Source organism: Carlito syrichta, unplaced genomic scaffold, assembly GCF_000164805.1.
Source record: "Carlito syrichta isolate Samal-C Ts95f unplaced genomic scaffold, Tarsius_syrichta-2.0.1 Scaffold309824, whole genome shotgun sequence".
Classification (NCBI taxonomy): domain Eukaryota; kingdom Metazoa; phylum Chordata; class Mammalia; order Primates; family Tarsiidae; genus Carlito; species Carlito syrichta.
In genome coordinates this window covers 689,602-697,871 of record NW_007253920.1, presented here as the reverse complement: position 1 = coordinate 697,871, position 8,270 = coordinate 689,602, and the positions used below count along the sequence as shown (strand labels likewise).

General features: G+C 41.2%; 1 long non-coding RNA gene across 1 annotated transcript; it reads right to left on the bottom strand.

The window, feature by feature from the left end:
- Nucleotides 1-6,925: 6,925 nt before the first annotated feature.
- Nucleotides 6,926-7,952, bottom strand: LOC103270406. Its single transcript, XR_504962.1, has 2 exons — nucleotides 7,821-7,952; nucleotides 6,926-7,182 (listed from the first exon to the last, which is right to left on the bottom strand). It is a non-coding gene; the product is annotated as an uncharacterized LOC103270406 (long non-coding RNA).
- Between the last annotated feature and the right edge of the window lie 318 nt (nucleotides 7,953-8,270).

Genomic DNA, 8,270 nt, shown 5'->3' with positions numbered 1-8,270 from the left:
CATACTTTCTTAGGAGATATCTCATTTCCCCCTCACCCCCAGGGTTCCACTTTTATATACCACAAGCTTCCAATCTATACTTCTAGCCCAGATTGTTTTCTTGAGCTTCTTCCAGACTCATACATCCAACAGCCAAGAAACATCTCTATTTGGATTCAACCTGCGCAAAATGAAACCCACAATCTTTGCTCTCAATTATCCTTCTAGTACTTCTTATCCTGGTTAATGGTTTAAAGATACTCTAGTCAACTAGGCTACACCTGGGGTACCCTCTTCACAGTGCATTCCAATCCTATGGAACTGATCAGAAAGTTCTGTAGCTGCTATTGATTCAATCTTCCTTTTCAAATGTATTGCCATTGCCTTAAAGAACTTTCTCTTTCATTTGGCCTTTATAATGGTTTCTTAAATGATTTTCCTGGCTTTAGTCTCACATTCTTTGAAACGATTCTTCATTCAGTGCCAGTATTGAGTTTTGAAATGCAATTAAATTGCAATTAAATACAATTAAAATTGACCCTGTCTCTTCCCCACTGTAAAAGCTTTAACTGTACACACAGAAGAAGAAAGAAAGTCTAGGTTTTGCTGAATGGCCTATAGGATCGCCTATGGTTAGTTTCCACCCATCTATTCAGCCTCATTTTACTTCTTCTTTTTTTTTTTTTGAGTTGGAGTCTCACTCTGTCGCTCAGGCTTGCTAGGGTCAGGTGATCCTTCCGCCTCAACCTTCCAAGTAACTGGAACCACCGGCGCACATTCCACGCCCAGCTAATTTTTTGATTTATTGTAAAGACGAGGTCTCGCCAAGTTGTCCAGGCTGGTCTCAAACCCCTGGGCTCAGGGTATCCTCTCGCCTCGGCCTCCCAAAGTGCTTGGATTCTAGGCTTGAGCCACCGTGCCTGGTCTCATTTTTCTGTGCCCATTTTCCCTCTACCCCAACCTGTGTATAGTTCCAAAAATGCCCATTGTTTCATGCCTCTATGGCTTTGCACATACAGAACTGTCTGGAATGATCTACCTTTCTCCTTCTCCACCAGGGAAGCCCCTAATTATACCTAAGCTAGCATCTCTCTCTCTCTCTTTTTTTTAGTTGGAGTCTCACTCTGTCGCGCAGGCTGGAGTGCAGTGACACACTCACGGTCACCCCGGCATCAACCTGCTGGGCTCCGGCAATCCTTCCGCCTCTTGGAGGTTGTGTAGCTAGAGTGGTAACCAGATCAGAATGACGATAAAATTTCCTTCCTTTACATCACAGCTGTCCTGCCTTTCCCATAAAGTTCCCAGAGCTTCACTGCTCTTCCAAGTAGCCAGAACTACAGGAGCGCTCTATCATGCTGGGCTAATTTTTTTTGATTTATTGTAGAGACAAGGTCTTGCCAAGTTGCCTGGGCTGGTCTCGAAACGCCAGGATTAGGCAATCCACTTGCCTCGGCCTCCCAAAGTACTGGGATTACAGGCTGACCCACTGAGCTCGGTCCAAAGCTAGCATCTCTTTATCCATGAACTCTTCTTTGTCCCACCACCGTACTTGGGAAAAACTCTGCTAGAGCATTTCATACTGTGCTGCACTTGTTTACATATTTTCTCTTTTACCAAACTCAGAGAAGGGGCTATACGTTATTCATGTTTGTACCTTTAGTATCTATGTGGTGTCTGGTACATGCTGAATTAAAGAATAAACATTTGTAAACATAAACATTTTCTGGTCTTCATTATATTTAATGCTATTATGGTTGAAATTGGTTGTTAAATTTTTTTTTCTGTTCCTCCATGTTACCACATATAGGCCCTAAATCAACATCTTTTTGGCAGAATGAGATCTAAGATATGTAGGCCCACAAAATTATGATAATAATATGCATTCTTTAAAAAATTAATTTATTAAAAATTTCTGCACTTATAGTAAATGGGAGACAGGCATTAAAACTCCTGTAGCATTTGCTCTGTGATGAAAGAGAGGTGCTAATTCATCTATTTGATTTCATAGTAAGGCAAAGACCTAGTTGTATGAAATAACATTGAAAGTAAGACTTAGAGTTGAACAGGCTGGACTGAGTGGCTCAGCCTGTAATCCCAGCATTTTGGGAGGCCAAGGCCAGTGGATTGCCTGAGCCCGTAGGTTCGAGACCAGCCCAGGCAACTTGGTGAGACAGACCTTGTCTCTACCAAAAAAAAAAAAAAAAAATTAGCCAGGCATGGTAGTGCATGCCAGTAGTTCTGGCTACCTGGAACGCTGAGGTGGAAGGATCGTCGGAGACCAGCAGGTCGACGCTGGGGTGGCCGTGAGTGTGTCACTGCACTCCAGCCTGGGCGACAGAATGAGACTCCAATTCCAAAAAAAAAGAGAGTTGAAAAGATGATACAATCTGGAGATCACCGTGGAAAAATTGATAATTAATAGAATCCTGGGGAGTCTTGAAGAGATGTGGGAGGGTAAAGAACAGGGTAGATGTAAGAAAAAGAAATTAATTTACATATACTAAGTTTTTACTCATTGTTAGTTACCTATGTAATTTAATTTAATTCATGGTAATAACCCTGAACAGTAGACAATGCTATCCCTATTTCATAGATAAGGCAGGTAAGATAAGAGATTAAGCAACCTCCAAGGTTGTGTAGCTACAAAGTGGTAACCAGATCAGAATGACGATAAAATATCCTTCCTTTATATCACAGCTATCCTGCCTTTCCCATAAAGTTCCCAGAGCTTCACTGCTGCTGGGTGCAGCTTAGCACCACCCACACTTTATTTTCTCCTAATTGCTATGATCGTATGTAGAAATCTCATTTAGCAGTTAAGAGTGATATAACTATAATTCTATTTCTATAACTATAATTTTATTTCTAATCTCATGTCTATTTAAAACATCTATCAATGAAAATAGTATCACATTTATTGATGAGGCTAGATAATGAACTGGATGAATGAGTCCTTTTGAGTTCCTCTTGCCAAATGGCATGAATACATTGTAAGCAGATTTCGTGGAGAAAGCATACTTTTGAATTTTTCTTTGGTGTGCCCGCTGTTGGTTCCATTTGGAATCTAGAAATGACTGCTGTCTGGGGTAAAAGGCAGTTTGCTCTTGCTGCCTCCTGTAGATTGCTTGGCCTGGCAGTTTGTCACTCTCCTGGGCAAGTATCCAGCTTGTGGTAGTGAGGTGGTTTTGTGGCAGAACTCCACAATTAACCACAAGTTCAGTGTCAACGGTAGGCTGCCACCGTCGTGGCTGTGATCCTTCAGATCCGCTGGGATAGCCAGAGCTGAAGAAACTACTGCTTGTCTAAGGAGGGAACAAGAAAACTTGGAAAGAGTCTGCATTGCTGTTTATTGTTCAAGGTTTCAGGTTTTCGGTTTAAAACAAAAAATTCAGGAAATTTCAGGCTAATGGTTATAGATTTAATCTTTTTACCATTTGTCATATTTTAAAGTATAACAATGAGGTTGTATTATAGACATAATTGTTGCTCTGAAACCAGAGACTGAAAAAGGAAAATTCTTAAAGTACTAGAATATATGCTTTCATAGCAGAATAATTCAGGCACCATCACTTGAATTAAAATTAAAAATTACCCACACATCTCTTAAACATTTACTTTATGTTAAAAATTAATTCAAACATAAATATATGCATATATTTTTGGTAAATCTAAGAGAAAGGGTTCTTTTACTGATTTGCGCAAAAGAATGCTAAGAAAAATATTTTTCAATAATAATATGGAAACTTTTTTCTGTTATGTCCTATTTAAAGGGTTTTCTATTAAAATTCGCTAACAAAGCAAAACGTCAGCGAATATACAACAAAAATCTGATTTATTAAAATTATTTTGAGAAACATAAACACGCTTGAAAAATTCTGAGGACTTTTTGTAGGCTGAATCCTGTATTAGTCACGGAGACCGAGCTAAGGTTGAATTAGACAGAACCCTTGTGTTTGAAGAACATATGGCAGAGGTAGCCATGTAAATAAACACATATGATAACAGAAATAAACTTTTATATAACAAATAGTAACAATAAACTCCAGTTCCATATTAGGGCCACACCATCCCTCTAGCCGCCCCCATACCTTACACTTCAGCCACAGAATGCTGGAGTTATCCAAATATACTATGGTTGCATTCCTCCAGATTTTTGCTTGCTTCCTTTGCCCAGATTATTTTTTCTTCTTATTTTTACTTTATTAGATAACCTTTATTCACCTTTCAATACTGAGGCCAGAAGTCACTTTCTCTGACTCCCCTAGAGCATTACTCCTTACCTGCTACTCCCATTAGAGTCTGGGTTAGGGGCCCCTCCTCTGAGCCCATTACCTCTATATCACAGCTATTACACTTGGTACTCTCCTAGTTTCCACTAGACTAAGGGGCCACATTCTCATCATTGTATCTTTGTCATCTAGGACAGTGTCCAGCACAATACCAGGCACATAATAAATGCTGTCATTAAGGGAGATAGATTAAATGTTGGTGGAGTGGGGTGGTACATACGAGTAAAAGAAGTGAAGTAAAAGAAGTGAAGGAATTAAATATAGAGATGAAAGAGAGGCATCAGAGGAGAGGGAAAAGAGATCAGAAGACAGCCACCTGGACAGACACTGGAGAGAGAAAGAATGAATACAGCAAGGGAGAGAACTGGAACTGGTAGAGAAGGAAAAACAAACCATGAGTACAAGCTGAGACAACCACACAGTAGAGAGACTCTAGAAAAATGATTCTCTTCTTCTTGAATATCCAGGTACCCTTGTTCTCCATTTTTACAAAACAGAGATAGGGTCTCACTTTGTTGCTTAGGCTAGAGTGCAGTGGTGTGATCACAGCTCACTGCAGCCTTGAATTCCTGGCCTTAAGTAATCCTCCTGTCTCAGCCTCTTGAGTAGATGGGACTACAGGTGTACCACGCTTAGCTAATTTTTTTTTTTGGTAGAGATAGGGCATCTTACTATATTGTCCAGGATGGTCTTGAACTCCTGATCTCAAGTGATCCTCCTGCCTTGGCCTCCCAGAGTGCTGGGAATTCAGGTGTGAGCCCCATGCCTGGCCTTTATATTGATTCTCTTGTGCTATTTAATTGTCTATGTGCATATGCATTAAACTCCCAAATGAAACTGTAGCTCTGAGGAAGCTCTGAAGGAAGTTTCTTTTTTCTTGAGTCAGTCTTACTCTGTTGCCCAGGCTGGAGTGCAGCGGCACACTCATGGCCACCCCAGGGTTGACTTGCTGAGTTCAGACTGATCCTTCTGCCCTAACCTTCCAAGTAGCCAGAACTACCATGCTACTTGCCCAGCTAAATTTTTGATATATTAGAGTGACGAGGTCTTGTCATGTTGCCCAGGCTAGTCTCGAACCCCTGGGCTCAGGCAATCCTCTTGCCTCAGCCTACCAAAGTGCTGAGATTACAGGCTTGAGCCACCGTGCCCGGGCTGAAGCATCTTTTATAGTTGTTTAATGTTCTAAATAGCATTGAGCACAAAGCTCTGCATGCAGTGGGCATTCAATAAATACTTGAGATGAACAAAGGGAGTAAGTCAAAGTGAGGCTCAGTTTATGAGATGAGTATTAGCTGGAAGGAAAATAGGAATCATTAACACACTTGGGCAATAGAGTTGCCACTGCACACTGAAGACAGAATGATCCTTTCTAGACTAGAGAAAACCTAGTCTGTTTTTAATTTTTAAATATGTTTGTAAATGTTAATTCTTTCATTCTTTCAAAACCTTATCAGTTTTTTAATGTATCTTAAGGGACGGCTACTAGTTTTATAAATCTGGTATCTTAAGGGATGGCTACTAGTTTTATAAAACTGGAATCTCAATGACACTGGTTAATTTATTGCCTATTTGTGAAGGTTTGCTTAATATTTAAAATTTATCGGACTGCTTTATATCTTTATCTTGATAAATTAGAAAAGAGAAATACACAGGGGGTTGCATTGCCTCAGAATGACTTTGAGAGCTGGGTGGTAAGTACCAGGACCTCAAGTCATGGATCATCAAAGCAGGAGAAGGAAAACATCTACTGGAAAGTGGCGAGATCACAGATCAAGATGTGAGGGAAGGCAGTCAGGTAAAATGAGGCCAGGGCAGAGTGCTAAGAAGAGTCAAAGGGACAGTATGACTTTAGGTCTTTTTTCACAAACAGATATTGGTCATAAATTCTTGAACTTAAAGATAAGAGTTAAGTAATTCTATTGGTTGTTTAAATTTGGCAGGAGACTAATTAAATAATTTGACCTTTAAGAAATGCAGCCCAGTAATAATCTTTGGCAAAGACTGTAAACAGAGAAGGGAGTTGCTATAAACATAGCTAGCTCATTCTTTTTGTGCATATTTTTAGTTAAGTAAACTTCTGATGGTCTTTGGTCACGTCCTTGCATTTTATTTTAGAATCCTCTCAGGTGCTGGGTTGGTGTTCAGAGGGATGCACTCCACCTACGGGTTACTGAAAGAGTTGGGCTTTTAGCCTCATAAAAACCTTAATGACAGCTGAAAGATGGCTAAAGAATCGGGAAGTAAAGAAATTTTATGAAGAGGTCTTTGAATTTTATTTTCCAGAAAACAGTCCTTTGTGATACAAATCCCTTTATTTTTACTTGTCAACCCTAAGAGTTTGGGTTAGTTTGGTGATACAAATTTCAAAGGTTGTTCTTGGCAATCTGAAAGATGAATCCTAAGGATGCTTATATATTTTTGGCATACAGAAATCAGAGCATTTTAAGACCAGAAGGGATTTCAAAGGCCGTGTAAATTAAATCACTTCATTTTACATTTAGGAAAACAAGGCTTGTAAAAGTTTAGTCTGGGCCCAGACTAAAACTCACAAAACTAGATTTCTAGTTCACTAGTGTGTCCATTACCATGCCTACCCTACCTCAGATGACAACCAAAGATTTTAAAACACATACACACACATTAATCTGAATTTGTTCTAATTTTCAAATAAATTTATTTCCTACAGAATTTACAATGGACATTTCAGTAATGCTGGTGCAGTTTTGCTGTATAAGCTCAAAAGGTATCCGTTGTTTCCTACTTTAATCTGTAGCTGGTGGTGATGAGTTCTATGCACATCATTTAAAAAATGTATTTGCTGCGTTTTGTTGAAATGAGCATTTTTTTAAAAATTGTGCTTTCAATTGTCATGGTGGTTGGAACACCTGATGGGTTCTTATCTTTTAGGACAAGCCTGTGGATAAACAATTAGAAAACTCCTAAGTATTTTTCCTTTATCCAATATACAGAAGAGGAAGGGGATTTCTGGACTTTTTCCATCTTGGTCAAACTCTTGTGCTAATTTCTCAGTGATTTCTGTTACGCACGTGAGCTATGACCATACACGAAAATGGTTTGTTTTAGGTCATGGCTGTGGGTAGAGATTAATAGGTGAAAAATGGGCCTGTTTGTGGGATTTACCACACAGTAAGGTTTCTCATCTCCCCGGAAAAATGTGGAATTAGCTCTCTGAGAAATTCAGGCCTGTCATGAGGTTGAAGAGAGACTTTCGGCAGAGGGAAACAGTTATGATTGGTTAGAGTCTAGATCAGACCCTTTGGTATAGCAAAACTCTTTTCTTCCCACTTTCACCGGTACGTCACAGACAGCATTCTATCTGGCTTCTTTCAAGGCCAACTGATTCAAACTGGGGAGTGGCCGTGGAGAGGGCTTTTAGCCTTCTCACCTCTTCCTCCCCTTAAAAAGCCTTCGATTTGGAGAGAACACTTGCGACAGCAAATTATCTGTGCTGTATTGGAGGGGACACATTATGTGAACCGGCGGGTAGGAATGGCAGGGGTGCAAAGAGAAGGATGGGACTTAGTTCCTCACCTGTGAAGGTGGTTCTTGAGCAAGGTTTGGCTGCTTCCAGAGTGCGCTCCACGTGCTCACTCCTCGCTAAGAGTCACTGCAAGGATCCCGGGCCTGCTGCGTGGCCCAAGAATCCACGTCGCTTTAGAGGCTTGACCTCCTCACAGGGATGAGGGTTTCTGCGCCAGGTCCTTGGTGGTGGCTGGCTCTCACCTGGTCGCAGCTGTGCGCACACAGTCGAAGGACGCCCCCCTCAACCGGGCTGAGGTTAGAGGCGGGCGCCCTCTCCCCCTCCCAGCCTCAGCTCGGCATCCTTACTGAGATGCCCTCTTTGGGGACCACACATGCCACGCCCTCTTTCCCCACGACCCCAGTCGTGACTTGTCGGAGCCTGGCGGGAGGTCTGTGACTTACCCCCGCGGGAACTTGCGCGCCTGGGGTGCCGGGATGGCGGGCTGGCACCTTCCATCG